Source organism: Protopterus annectens, chromosome 4.part1, assembly GCF_019279795.1.
Source record: "Protopterus annectens isolate FY-2018-M chromosome 4.part1, PAN1.0, whole genome shotgun sequence".
Taxonomy (NCBI): domain Eukaryota; kingdom Metazoa; phylum Chordata; order Ceratodontiformes; family Protopteridae; genus Protopterus; species Protopterus annectens.
Window position 1 is genome coordinate 668,170,879 of NC_056734.1, and position 13,861 is coordinate 668,184,739.

Sequence of the window (13,861 nt, forward strand, 5' to 3'; positions counted from 1 at the left end):
CATTAAACAACTCTTAACCCTAAAGGTGATATACCTGAGCTTTCCTGATACCGGTAGCTCATTAGTATTGTGAACCCAGCAGTAATGACACTGCAGGCAAATGATCTGTCAGTCACTGTCTGATTGTTACCAAGAGAACACAACACACAATATTGTGTGAGCAGAAATAAAACAGATAGCAGCATAATTTCAGCATAGAAAATGTCCAGCATCATAGAAAAGGTAGTCTGTACACTTTATTGAAGATGACGTGTACAACAGAGCAATGCTGTAAGAAAAATGCCCAGTCAACAGTAGTTACATTAATCTTCAAGGCATTTGCACTTAGTGGAATAACAAATGCTTATGAAATGCATGGCAAGATATACATAAATGCCATACATATCAGCTGCCATAGTGTTTTTCTGAAAGCTTCAATACCAGTGTCAAGTAAGTGATGTCAAATTAATGGAACATGAAATCAGTTCAAGTAAAATAGGTAACACATACTTTTAAAATCTTATTTTAGTCTTACATGGTATACTATCACAGTGATCAACATTCCTGAAGGCATCTTGGAAATTTCAGGGCAGGCTTGTGTTCCAGCATAAGAATGTTACTAATGAAACCATTTGCATGATGAATAAATTTTGGAGAAATTAAAGTAATCTGTATTCTGCATGAAATTTACAAACGTGGAACATTGCATGGGAGTAACAGTTAATATAAACTGATTGCACAAATTTTAGTGTTTTTTTCATTTTAGAATTAATTGAGTCAGCAGTCAAGACAAAATCAAGTATATGTGACTGTACTACATAAAGATCCATGCTGTTTGTTGTGGATCATGCATTATTCATATGTAACCTATTGTCACAAATGCATGCAGTCAATGGCATTTCATATCCTATGTACCTTTCCAGAAGGCAAACACATTCTGCCAGATTCAATAAAGCTTGCAAGATAATTTTTAATGTTTGTGCATCACAGCGTGATGCATACAGGAGTGAAAACTTTTAGATTCAGTAAACTCTGTGTAGTGGTGCTCACTCATGAGCAAATACGGTAACTTTTGTGGTGTGCAAATTACAGAATAAGTAGCTGAATTTCACGCTAATGAAGCAAATCAATATGGTGGAGCAATTCAACAACCTGTAAAGCAACCATGCAGACTCCATGTCCATGTTGGCCGTGTATTCCAAAACTTTCTGAATATAGCCACGGAAAGGAGTCAACACGGAAACAAGAGCAAGTAAAAGCTCTTACATTTGTACAGAACTACCCTTAACACGTAACACCACACATATACTGACCTAATTACACAGGGTGGATGCTAGAAAATTAGAGTAGCAATCATAATAATTCCTTTTTATGTGCCATGACATAAATGCAGCTTCGCTCCCCCACCCCCAAATGACGAATATACTTGTAAGTAATGCAGGCTGTTAAAATGTGCAAACCTCCATGAAACAGAGTATTGTACTGTAATGTATGCATATGCAGGATGTAGCTAATGGATTGCAGTATTCCTCTGTTACAGCAATGGGTTCCTGTTCAGTTTCCTTGCCAATATGGTTACTAACCGTATAGATTCCGGGCTGTCAGCATGGTGAAGATCCAAATGAGTTCAAAGCTCATTAGATTTGTTGAATCTGAAAAAAGAGTAACCATGTAGGGATGTTCACTTTGTGTAGGCACTTTCACAGTGTTGATGTTGAATGCATGGCAACAGTGAATGTTGACATCGGGGGGAGGTGTCAGGTTACACTTGCAGAGGTGAACATGTAGGGCTGTGAAGAGTGAAAGTGCATGTAAGCAGTGCACAATTCTTAAGTTCTGTGTCATCCTCTTTATTGTTCATTAAAATGTATTGGATCTGTCCGTATTAATTTAAAATTTATTTTTTAAATTTTCATCCCTGTTTATTAGATGCGGTGCTTAGCACAACAATGAAAAACAGATGACTGAATGACAAGTTTCTCTGTGTTGCTATGTAACTATTCCTGTGACAGCACATGTATGTCTTAGGGCTGGAATATAGATGGTCCTGGGTTCGACTGCAGGGTGAGCAACCTTTCCTTCACTTTTTATGGTCCATGTTTGCTCGATATCCCGAAAACAGAGGAAATATCAATTTTGCCTATGCTTACCTTATTTATACAAAGATGAGCAGAGCTGCACATAGCGCACCAATGAGCAAGTAACAGGTGTTTTTAATAGATGCAAGTTATAGTGAAAACAGGTAAATTGCATGTTAATCAACCAATCCAACATGGTGGAGCTATTCAACAATGTATAAAGTATCCATGTAGTCTTCATCCTATTTTGTCCTTTATCCTTCAATACCACTAGAGTAGAGACAAGGAAATTTTAACTGACACAATACTAGGGGCTACTGCAGCTATTTGATATCTACATGGGAAGCCAATGCTGCTGGTGCTGCTGACAACAGGCCTAGGCTGAGAAGGAGAAGCACATTCAGGTCCAGGGGTAACTTTCCAGGTGCTACATGAACTGTAGAATGTAGAGTGCTACAGGGTGGACAGGGACACATTACAAGAACTCTGTGAACTCTACCGCCCTCAACTCAGAGCCAAAGCCAACAGAGGGGAACCCATCCAAGTGGAAACTAAGGTATGTGTAGTCCTTAGAATATTAGCTACTGGTACCTTTCAAAGACCAACTGGAGACATGATGGGTGTGTCACAGGCATCAGCCTTCAGGATCCTCCACCAGTTTCTGGATGTTGTGCTCATACATGCCAGTGAGCACATATTTTTCCCCGTAGTTCTGAAGACAGGCCCAGCAATATGTAACTGTTTCACCATGTAGCACACTGCCCTGAAGTAATGGGTGCCATAGATTGCACTCATGTACACATTAAGGCAGCACCACCTGGTGAGCAGGGTAGAATCTACATTAACCACAAGGGATACCACTCCATCAACTGCCAAGTCATGTGTAATGCCTATGAAATTATCTTGAATGTGTGTGCTGGCAACCCTGACAGTTATGATACCCAGATCTGGCAGACATCACAGTTGTATCAGATGTTTGCTATGGGGGACATTTCATAGGGTCATTTACTGGGGGATGCTGGCTATGCCTTGGAACCATGGCTGATGACACCCATCAGAAATGCACACACACCCAAATGCCATAATGAGGCACACATTCAAACTAAAAACATCATAGAGTGTGTGTTTGGGCTTCTGAAGTCATGGTTCCAGTACCTAGATATATCCGGTGGAGCCCTGCAGTATAATCCATGCACATGTATGCAAATATTCACAGTATGTGCTATGATCCACAATCTGATCCTGTGGAAACAGCTGCAGCAGGATCAGCAAGGGGAAGGGACACACATACCCCCACCAATGCCTAGGTCACTATAGCCACAGTCAGAGGAGGGCTCAGAGGAGAAACCCCCAGCTGCTGTCCCTGTAGGCAGACATATATGTGCTCAGTATGCCCTTGCTTTGACTAAGAGACAATGCATAACACATTCACTAACCACCTAGGGACCTAATACCTTTCTCCTACTCATATAGGTTCATAGGTTCATATAATGTTACTAGGCTATTGGCCATAGGGCCTTTATAAGCCTAGCCATGTTATACCCTTGTTCCCTTATTGACCAAGTTGTATGGTCTATACTTGCAGCATGAGTCTATGATCAGCACTGACTGCCCTTATCCAAGAGGGACATAGTTAACACCCCCAGGGTAAATTTACAGTCTCCCATCTAGTTGTCTAAGTTATGCTTAAATAGGTTCATTGAGGAGCTCTATTTTACGTGAATTGGGAGTTTGTTGCAGAGGAGTGGCAATCTTTGGAAGACATATCTGTCTCTCCAGCATGTCATGTTAATGTCACAAGCTAGATTAAGATCCCTAGAGCGAGTGAATTTTGACCCATTTGACTTGCGGATGTGCAGAATTTCCATTAGGGCAGGGTCCTAGACTGCTCTGTAGACCAGGCACAAGTTGCCTCTCAGCAGCCTATAAGATACAGAGTACGGTGACAGGGTCTTCAGTCTGTTCTCTAGTCAACTACAAAAGATGTGAAAACCAAGAAAAAAACAACTGTACAAGGAAATCCAGGAATTCCAAAAATCAATAAAGGGTGGTAAAGAATCGCAACTGTATTAGCATACACTCAAAGTTTTATTAACACTTTCATCAAAGTGATTTCATCAGAAAACACTCCAAATAATACTAAAAAATTGTTCACAACCCATATATATAGTGAGTCAATAAACCTGTTACATCAATAATTAAATAATTGGAATGATTAGAATAGTTAAAATAATTAAAACTGTACCAGATACAACAATTCATACAATTTTAAATTAAAACAATGTTAACAATCACCAAACTTTGAAACCTTTAACTTCTTATTTTTTAAAAAACATATAATATTTATAAATTGATTAAAACCAGGTCTACTGTCGACTTCCAATTTAGTCTGCCACAAGGACTCCCTCTGCTCTAAAAAATTCTTAAGGAATCCTCCATTTAGACCAATTGTGTCTTCCCCTCATTCCATCACTGAGGGTATGGCCCTTGTTGTTGACTCCTTTTTTGAATCTAGTGGTGCAGGAATTGTCTTCTTATTTGAAAGACTCCTGGGACTTTTTGGATAAATTAAGGGAATTTTTTGCATCATTTGATTATGATACAGAACGACATATATTCGTAACTGTTGATGTAGTTTCTTTATTTACTAGTATCCCTCATTATGAAGGGCTAGAGGCCGTAAGATCCTTTTTAAGTATTAACACTTCCCTAGGACAAGATCAGGCTAATTTTTTGTGCAGTTTATTGGAGACAGTGTTGAATAATTTTTTTTTCTTTTTGAAGGTACTTTTTATAAACAGAATAAAGGGGTAGCCATGGGGTCACCTTTGGGTCCAGTATATGCCAACATAGTACTGTTTTGACTACCCTGGTACAGAGATACAAAGTACTTTATTATTCCAGATTTATGGATGATTTGTTTTTTATTTTAGAGGGGTGTAGGTATTGTGGAACCATTTATTAGTGGGTTAAATGAAGCTTCCAATTTTTTAAAGTTTGTGGCTAGTGCTTATGTTCACGAGATTCATTTTTTGGATGTCTCTTTGATGTGGGACCAAGAAACACAGAGATTACACAGTAAAATTTATAGGAAAGAAACTTTCACAAATGGGTATCTACACAATAAAAGTAACCACCCTGGTTTCATAAAGAGAAATATACTGATAGGGCAATATATGCATGCCAGTAGAATGATCACCAATGACTCTGATTTATTATATGAGTTTGATGTGATAACCAATATGTTCTTGGAAAGAGGGTATGCTATTGAACATCTTGTGAAGACAAAACACTATGTTTTTAGCAATAGGGAAAGGTTGTATCCCCCTATTCTTAGGGTTCCATTTCAAAGTAGAATTAATACCCTTGACAAGATGAAAAATGGCAAGTGAGGCCCAGTGTGTACCTTGGACATGACGGTTGATTGTATATCTATTAAAGAAATAGTTCAAAAGAATTGGAGGGTAATTCTGATCTGGTAAGTGTATTAGGGAATGAACCCAGTTTTGTTTATAAAAACAATTACAACATTAAGAATCTTTTGCAACATGACAATACTAAAAAGGACAATGTTGTTGGTACATCAACAACTAGAAATGACATGTACAAATGCGGCTATTGCAATTTTTTTAGGTTCATTTCTGAGGTGCCCATTGTTTCATTGAATTATTTAAATACCACTATTAAATTACCAGAGTATGTGTCGTGTAGATCATGTGGAGTAGTGTATATCAGTCTCTGTAGTGAGTGTGATGCATTTTATGTCGGTATGACAACTCAGTCTTTAATGCAACGTATAAGAGAGCATGTGTATAGCATCAAGACGAAGGATGTTAATAATGCATTATTTAGAAATTCCAAGGAGTGTATTAAGTACAAGAAGTTTCTTTTCTCCATTTTAGAAGTAGTTTTATCAGATTTAAGAGGTGGGGACCATAAGAATATTTTAGAGCAGAGGGAGTCCTTGTGGCAGACTAAATTGGAAGCCAACAGGAGACCTGGTCTTAATGAATTTATAAATATTAAATGTTCTTTTTAAAAAATAGGAAGTTAAAGGTTTCAAAGTTTGGTGACTGTTAATCTCGTTTTAATTTAAAATTGTATGAATTGTATCTGGTACAGATTTAATTATTTTAACTATTCTAATCATTCCAATCATTCAATTATTGATGTAACAGGTTTATTGACTCACTATATATATGGGTTGTGAAAATTTTTTTAGTATTATTTGGAGTGTTTTCTGATGAAGTCACTTTGATGAAAGCATTAATAAAACTTTGTGTGTACGGTAATACAGTTGTGGTTCTTCACCAGCCTTTATTGACCTTCGGAATTCCTGTCCTCTAGTCAGTCAATACATTTACGATGGACTAACCTCTGTTCAAGCCTTGCTGTCTGACTCAGGCCTGTAATTCTACATCTGTAAAACAAAATCCACACTGTTCATATGTTCATAGATTGCTACACTAATGACTTAAGAGCCTTTACACGCCTAGCCATTATTATCCAAATATTACCCGATTTTCGATTCCTAAGGGCTAGAGGATGGATTAGGTTTGTGCCTATGCCTTTGAGTATTTTCAGATTGCCCCTGCTCATAAGGGACATGGTCACCACCCCAGGAGTGAATTCTTCATCCATTGATCCAAACTGGGTTTGAAGAGGGTCAGGGAAGGGCTCTGCTTTACATGAATCAAAAGCCTATTCCGGAGAAGGTGTAGTCTCTGAGACACATATCTGTCTCTCCAGCATTTTTTGATTGTATTACACAACAGGTTTAGATCCATAGATTTGGTGACCCTTATGTAGTTTGTCTTTGCAAATGTGCAACAGTTTCATCAGGGCTGGATTTGGGAGTGCCTTGTAGGTTAGGCATAGATCACCCCTAAATAGTTGGCAAGAGACAGAGTAAAGGGATGGGGCCTTTTAATCTATCCACATAGGGTATGTTTACAGTCTCTATTCTTTTTGTAAGAAACATTTGAGGCCACTCCAGCTGTTGCAAGTACCTGGTCAATTACATGCCAAAAGCTGCATTGTACTCAATTACTGGTTTGAAGAGGGCTGAGTACACTGGGACTATAACTTCCTTGGATTTGATTGTCATGCCTTTACTTACAAACTGTGCCACATAGGAGGACTTCTTCACCATTCTGGGCATATGGCAGTCAAAACTCAGAAGTGTGCTACCTAAGTTATAATCTGTAGGGGTATTTGACTTCCCAGAGGGTAAGATTATGCATTTTTTGCAATTGGTTTTAGGTCATGGCTCTAATACCAATCATTTGTCTGAGTCAGACTCTTCTGAAGGATGTCTACATTGTTGGGGGATTTGATGATTGTCCCCCCTAACTTGCAGTCATTGGCAAACATAGTCTGTATAAGGCCTTTTACATTAGCTTTGACTTCAGAGAAATATATTCCAAACAGGAGAAGTCCTGGCGCTGAGCCCTGTGGCACACCACTAGTAATTGACATATTGACATATATTACCATATATTGCCATATATTGCCATATTGCATATAGTAAAATTGATGACAGGCAACTCACACAACTTTTACCTCCCTATGTACTGGCTGTGTACTGCTTGCGTCAGACAGAGTAAGCCATAAACTAAAGGTGTGTCAACTGCTGCATTTGCAAGGTAAGTACTGAACCTAGAGTGTATTTTTAATAATATTATAGCATATACTTGTATTTCCCAACTTGGTACAGTAAGCAAGTAAATAGTGGTGGATTTGTACAGAAAGTATCTTAACATGTGACACCAGACACTTACATTACTTATATTTCTCCATCAGTAATTAGTAGGCTTCAGGCATGAAAGATTCATGCAGTCATACCTCTGAAGAATTCTGATGTTCCCTGCATGACCTCAGTTTAGCACCATACCTTAGTACTGGCAAATAATTGAAGACAAAAGTTAGAAAGTGATGATAAACATTGCAGTTACATACTTCAGACTTGTTTGTGTCATAACAGTAACTGAGCCTTGTTCCCCCTCTCAAAAGAAGAGTATTCCCTTCTTCCTGCCTTAACAGTAACTCAGCTATGCTACATACAAAAGAACAGTATATGTGTGTTTGTGCCATCCAACCTGGACTTCATTTATTGGCAAATACATATCATATTATTCCCAGATAATATCCTCTCACATGTTAAGGCCAATGACTTACATACTGCATGTGTTAGATATTTGATAAATGATCAAGAAACACAGACATTCTGATGCAGGTGATTGTGTAAAGAATGACTTTCCATTTCACTGATGCAAAGCTGTTTGTATAGCCAAGAGGACTAAGGTATTCCCTCCTGTTTTCTGAAGCTATATGGTGTGAGGGTTCAAATTCTGACATATGTAGAAATTTGTGATGTGTACTATCAAGTTTTAATGTGCCAGTACATAGTTTATGTATGTTTTCCTTAGTTTTAGTACCTTTTCCTATTTGTTTTCTTTTAATCCTAGTTTTATGCAATGCTCCACATCCCAAAAAAACATTTGGCTAAGCTTATCTTGTTTGCATGATGCACAACATTGTGGAAACAGGGTAAAACCAGACTTCCTAGAACGCTGACACCCAAAAATTGAAAACAGATGCATTCATTCAATTATGCTCTTAGCCATTGCAAAAATCTGGCCCGGAGTATAGATGGGACTGGGGTATAGTAGCAAGCATTAGCAATGCACCTCACATTTGCACACTGTTTCCCTGCATTAAATAGGCCTAGCTCACATACATGTACATTTTGTTAACCATTGTGCAAATGCAATCCTCATCGCTCTTTGGAATTATATATATATTTTATTATTGCTGTTTATTGTCCATTTTCTTTGTATGACATAAAACTATATGTGGAAACATTGCTAACTAAAGGCACACTATAATATTATATTATACAATATAATATATTAATATATATATATAATATAATAATATATGTTATAATAATGATAATAATAATAATTATATATGTTGATTACAATACATTCACTTGTTTCCACTTCCCCATACCACCCCCAAACAAGCATTACAACTCTGGGGTCTCACTACCTTTTCCACTCATATAGTAACCACAATACAAAGTGTTATACATAATGTTGTGTGCTCACTCATGGATAGGGCCACTTGGTGGTGCTCACAGCCTTGCTCTGCAAACCTGAAACAGCCAAGTATGCTAACCAGGGTACTTGTGTTGTTATACAGCTAGATTTCTACATAGCCTACTACTGTTAGGCTACTAGCCTCAGATGACACTATGAAGCAATGTACCTATGCAGGCCGTCCAACCTCTTGTCTCCCACATGGCCTGTCAATGTCATCTACTATAAGTTCACTTACAGTTCTGATAAAATCAGACTTGTACCATGGTCTGTGTGATAAGTACTGCATTCTGTAGTCTGTAATCTCATATAGGTAGGGGTTCTATTCTCACTGCAGTTAACTGAGTGTGTGTCTGCGTGTGCCTACACAGAAGAGCAGAAGCATGTATCCCACACTTGCCTCCCCAATGGCATGGTTTGCCACTTTTTTGAGACTTGCACAAGCCTACACATCCATTTCATGCAGGCTTCCCAATCTCTTTTCTCCCACATGTCCTGTTAAAATCAAAGTTGTGCTGTGGCACGTGTGATAAGTACTGTGTTCTGTAGTCAGAGTCATTAGATACATAGAGGGTCTATTTTCACTGCAGTCAAATGGGAGGGTTGGTTTGCGTGTCTGTATTAGCTGTTGCTGGACATTAGAGAGAGCCTTTTGCATCAGCCTGTGGGACACTGTTGTCTTACACTCAACAGACACTGCTGATGTCATTATCTATAAAGTGCTACCTGACACACTCCAAGCTGGACTTGAGCTGTAGTGCTTGTGTCAAATACTGTGTTCTGTAGTGTGTGTACTTAGGTAGGGGTTCTATTATCACTGCTGTCAAATGTGTGCGTGTGTGTGTGTGTGTGTGTGTGTGTGTGTGTGTGTGTGTGTGTGTGTGTGTGTGTGTCTCTACTCAGCAGAGTAGATGTACTATCCTACAGTTATTTCTCCAGTGGCATGGCTTGCTAATCTTTTCATACTTGCAGAGGACTACACATCCATTTCATGCAGCCCTCCCAAACTCTGGTCTCCCATGTGGCCTACTGATGTCATCCACTATGAGTTCACCTGCAGACATGTAAAAGTCAAACTTGTACCGTGGTGCTTGTGTATAGTACTGTGTACTGTAGTCTGTATACTTAGATAGGTAGGAGTTCTGTTCTCACTGCAGTCAAGTGTATGCATGTATGTGACAGATGTTACTTGACATTACAGAGATCCTTTTATGCCATCACTGTTATCACCATATGCTCAACATACAAAGCTGATGTAATTAGCTATATCAGATTACTGCATATCCAACCATCCCACCAGGCCATGATCATATCCTGGCCTGGAGCCCAGGCAAATGTCAACTTAGGTTCACAGGAAGTTACTAGTTAGAGGACTGCTGACAGGTATGCTTTGTGGTATGTCTGGTGGGGATGGGGCGTGAAGTTTTCCCCAAATTGTCTGGCAGTAGGTTGGTGATGTCCTCAGGGTCAGTATGAATGGTACTGTTCACTAGTAGTTTGCCACAAAGCTGGGCCTTCAGTTTTAGATAACTGACATAGTTAAAATATGTCTCCTGATTATGTTTAGCTAGGGATGATACTTTAGGTTTGTATGTGTCTTTAGAGGACTTTTCAAGATAGCTTATTTCCCAGTTCAAGTTGTGGCAGGTATCATTTCTCTGCTGATTCAGTTCCCTCTTGTTCTTAGACATTACTTTCTTCCACTTGTATAACCTATATATGCTTGATGCCCACTAGAGTGGCTTGTTTTCTGTGAGGAACTTGTTTTGATCTGTTCACATTCAATCAACTCTATACATTTGTATAGCTGTTTATACAGGCCATTTTGTACACCTCTGTATAGCCGTCATTGCTGACATTGACAGTAGGGCATCCGCAACTCTTTATGGTTTCTGTTAGGAGCCTATAGTTTGCTTTAGAGAATTGTTTCATCTTTTCATCTCTTCTGACAAGACCAGGGGGTCCAACATACAGAGATTAGTGCAGAAAACCTCTACGTTGGTCAGTACTAAGTCTAGGACATTGAAGCCCCTTGGTGGGGGTGCAGACTATCTGCTACACAGTATGTGTATTAACAAAGTCCAAGAACCTTAAGGTGAATGTGTTTGTGCACATATATGATTCCAAATCGAAGGATGGATAGTTGAAATCACACATGACCAAGATGCTTGGCTGTCTAGTGAATGACTCATTTAGGTCCAAGTAGGCAAAATGGCCCTTGGTTCAGGGTGGGAGACCTGTAGCTATCTATGATATGGAAGGGGGTTTTACATACAGTTAGTTAGAACTGGAGTAGCTCTACAGTGTTATACTCTTTGACTAGTCTTGTTGTGTATTTGTTTTTAATGAAGATGTATACACCTCCATCTTTGGTTCTTTCATGCTGATTTTGATGTGTGAATGTGTGAAAGGGATTGTACCCCTGCATGGCAGGATGCTCTCTGCTGCCTTGAACTATGTCTGTGTGACTGCATAGACATGGGCATCTGCCAAGGTAAGGCATTTTACCAGTGAATGCAGTATGATTTACACTCCATGCATTAAGTAACATATCTTTCGGTTTGTCTGTGTTGGATACTTTTACATTGGAACTTTACTTCTGACATTGTCTAAAAGGATCACTATGGGGAGGCAAGCATCTTCATATAGTGCAGTGAGGTATGTCTCCAGTCATTTACTGCAACGAGGACTATGACAGAGTCATAACAGTACTTGTTGTTGAGAGACTTGAGTGTGTGCATGACCTAAAGGATCATGGTGCCTGTCAGGAAGACTGTGACCTTCTCCTTGTCCAGCTTGATGAGGGGGATATCTGTGTCCCACTATGGAATTGCTTATGAGCAAAACATTTGGTTTTCCGGTTTTTTGCCTGAAGGACTTATTGGCTGAGACACTGGTGTGTGTATTATTATGTGTAGTGGATTCAACTGGGTCTGTACTATGTGCAGTAAGTTTGTGCTTGGGAGGTCTCCAATCTGTAATTAGGTTTCTAGTGAGTACATCTGCATATGTGGGTTTATGTGTTGTGAGTTTATGTGCCACAGGTGATTTATCTGTGCTGATATATGATATCTTGATTGTTGTTATGTGAGAGAATTGATTCCAAATTCATAGTATAGATATGGCTCTCACATGTTGTACTAGTTTGTTTTAACAGTAACTGGTTGTCAATATACATGAGGCAATTGCTCTGTTGCCTCAGGATGCCCATGTCCATCATGCTGCCTGAAGACATGGTGGGAAACTGTCAATCATTATGGAAGGTATATACTGTAGTAAGTAGTGAAGAGTGGGCTAGATGGACCAGGTTTTGGTGTAAGACTAACAAAATGTCTATTCTATGGAGGGCTATAATTACAAAAATGTGTGAATGTTTCACAACGAACACCTGAATTTCTCGCAGTGTAGCAGTGCAAGCTCTGAGCAGCTACAGTAAACTGAGTGCAAACACTCCATAACACAATGCTGGAATACAAATAAAGTTAAACTATTTTAAACAAGCAAAACAAGGGAAAAGGCAACAGCAAGCCTTATTCCAGCAATCCCCAAGTCATATGGATTCTTGGCTGCACAGTTCTGCTACAAGGATGCAGGGGGGGGGGCCTTCTTAATGTAAGAGGACTGGTTTTAGTGTTCCAATGATACCAAACAATGTAGATTCAGCAAGCCTGAATCGAGCCTATGCTACAAAATGCAGAATTCCTACAAATCCAAAGTGCAGAAAATTGCACTCACAACAGAAGAACAAACATTTTAAATATAGCAGCAATCCAGTAGAATACTCCAACAAGAGGGTAGACAACAAACCTTCCTACTATGAAATAAGTGGTCTGGAACACAAGTGCCTAAACCAGAACTAAGACATTTTCAGAATAATAGACAAGATAGCCTTCAAACAGCAAATCCCAGCTTAGAAGGGTGTAGGCTATCCTCCCCTGTTACAAGAGTCTACACCACAAACCTTCCTAATGTAAAACAACTGGTTTAGAGGCCAAGTGCTTAAACCATAACAAAGAGACAGAACAGCAGCCACAATAAGCATTCAACCAGCAATTCCCAGTTCAGAAGGGCAGACTCTACCCTATCCTCCCACCAGAGTGTAGACTACAAACCTTCATAATGTAAAACAATTGGCTTGAAGCCCAAGTGCTTAAACCAAAAGTAATAGGCTTAGAATCACAGTTACAATGTAATCCAATGCCAGACAGATGACAGTAACATGTCTGTTAATCTACCCACATATATCATGTCATGGTTAGTAGGCCCTGTGTTATCTTGATGAGAAAGTGCAGTGGTCTGTCCAGCTCTTGCATGTGTCTGGTGAGGTTCTTGCAAAAGTGAGCATTATACTGTATTTCTGTTCTGATGAGTTTGACTACAGTGCTGTCATACAATCCTGAGATCTGAATGTGATGGCATGTGTTATGATGTGCACCATATGTATGTACTGGAAAACATTAAAGAGAAAGATTATAAAGTAATGACACACATTGCAGTTCCTGACTTCACAACCCTTACAAAAGATTACACTAGAAAGTACTGTCATGATGATGGTATCTCGGTATCATTTGGCAAGGCAAATATTACTTACAGATGCAATTATCAGTTCAACAACACAAATGCAGATATACTAGGCACTAATGTAACTATGCACCCTGTGCATAAAACACAAAGCTTTTGTACCCTGAATCCAAAAGAGAG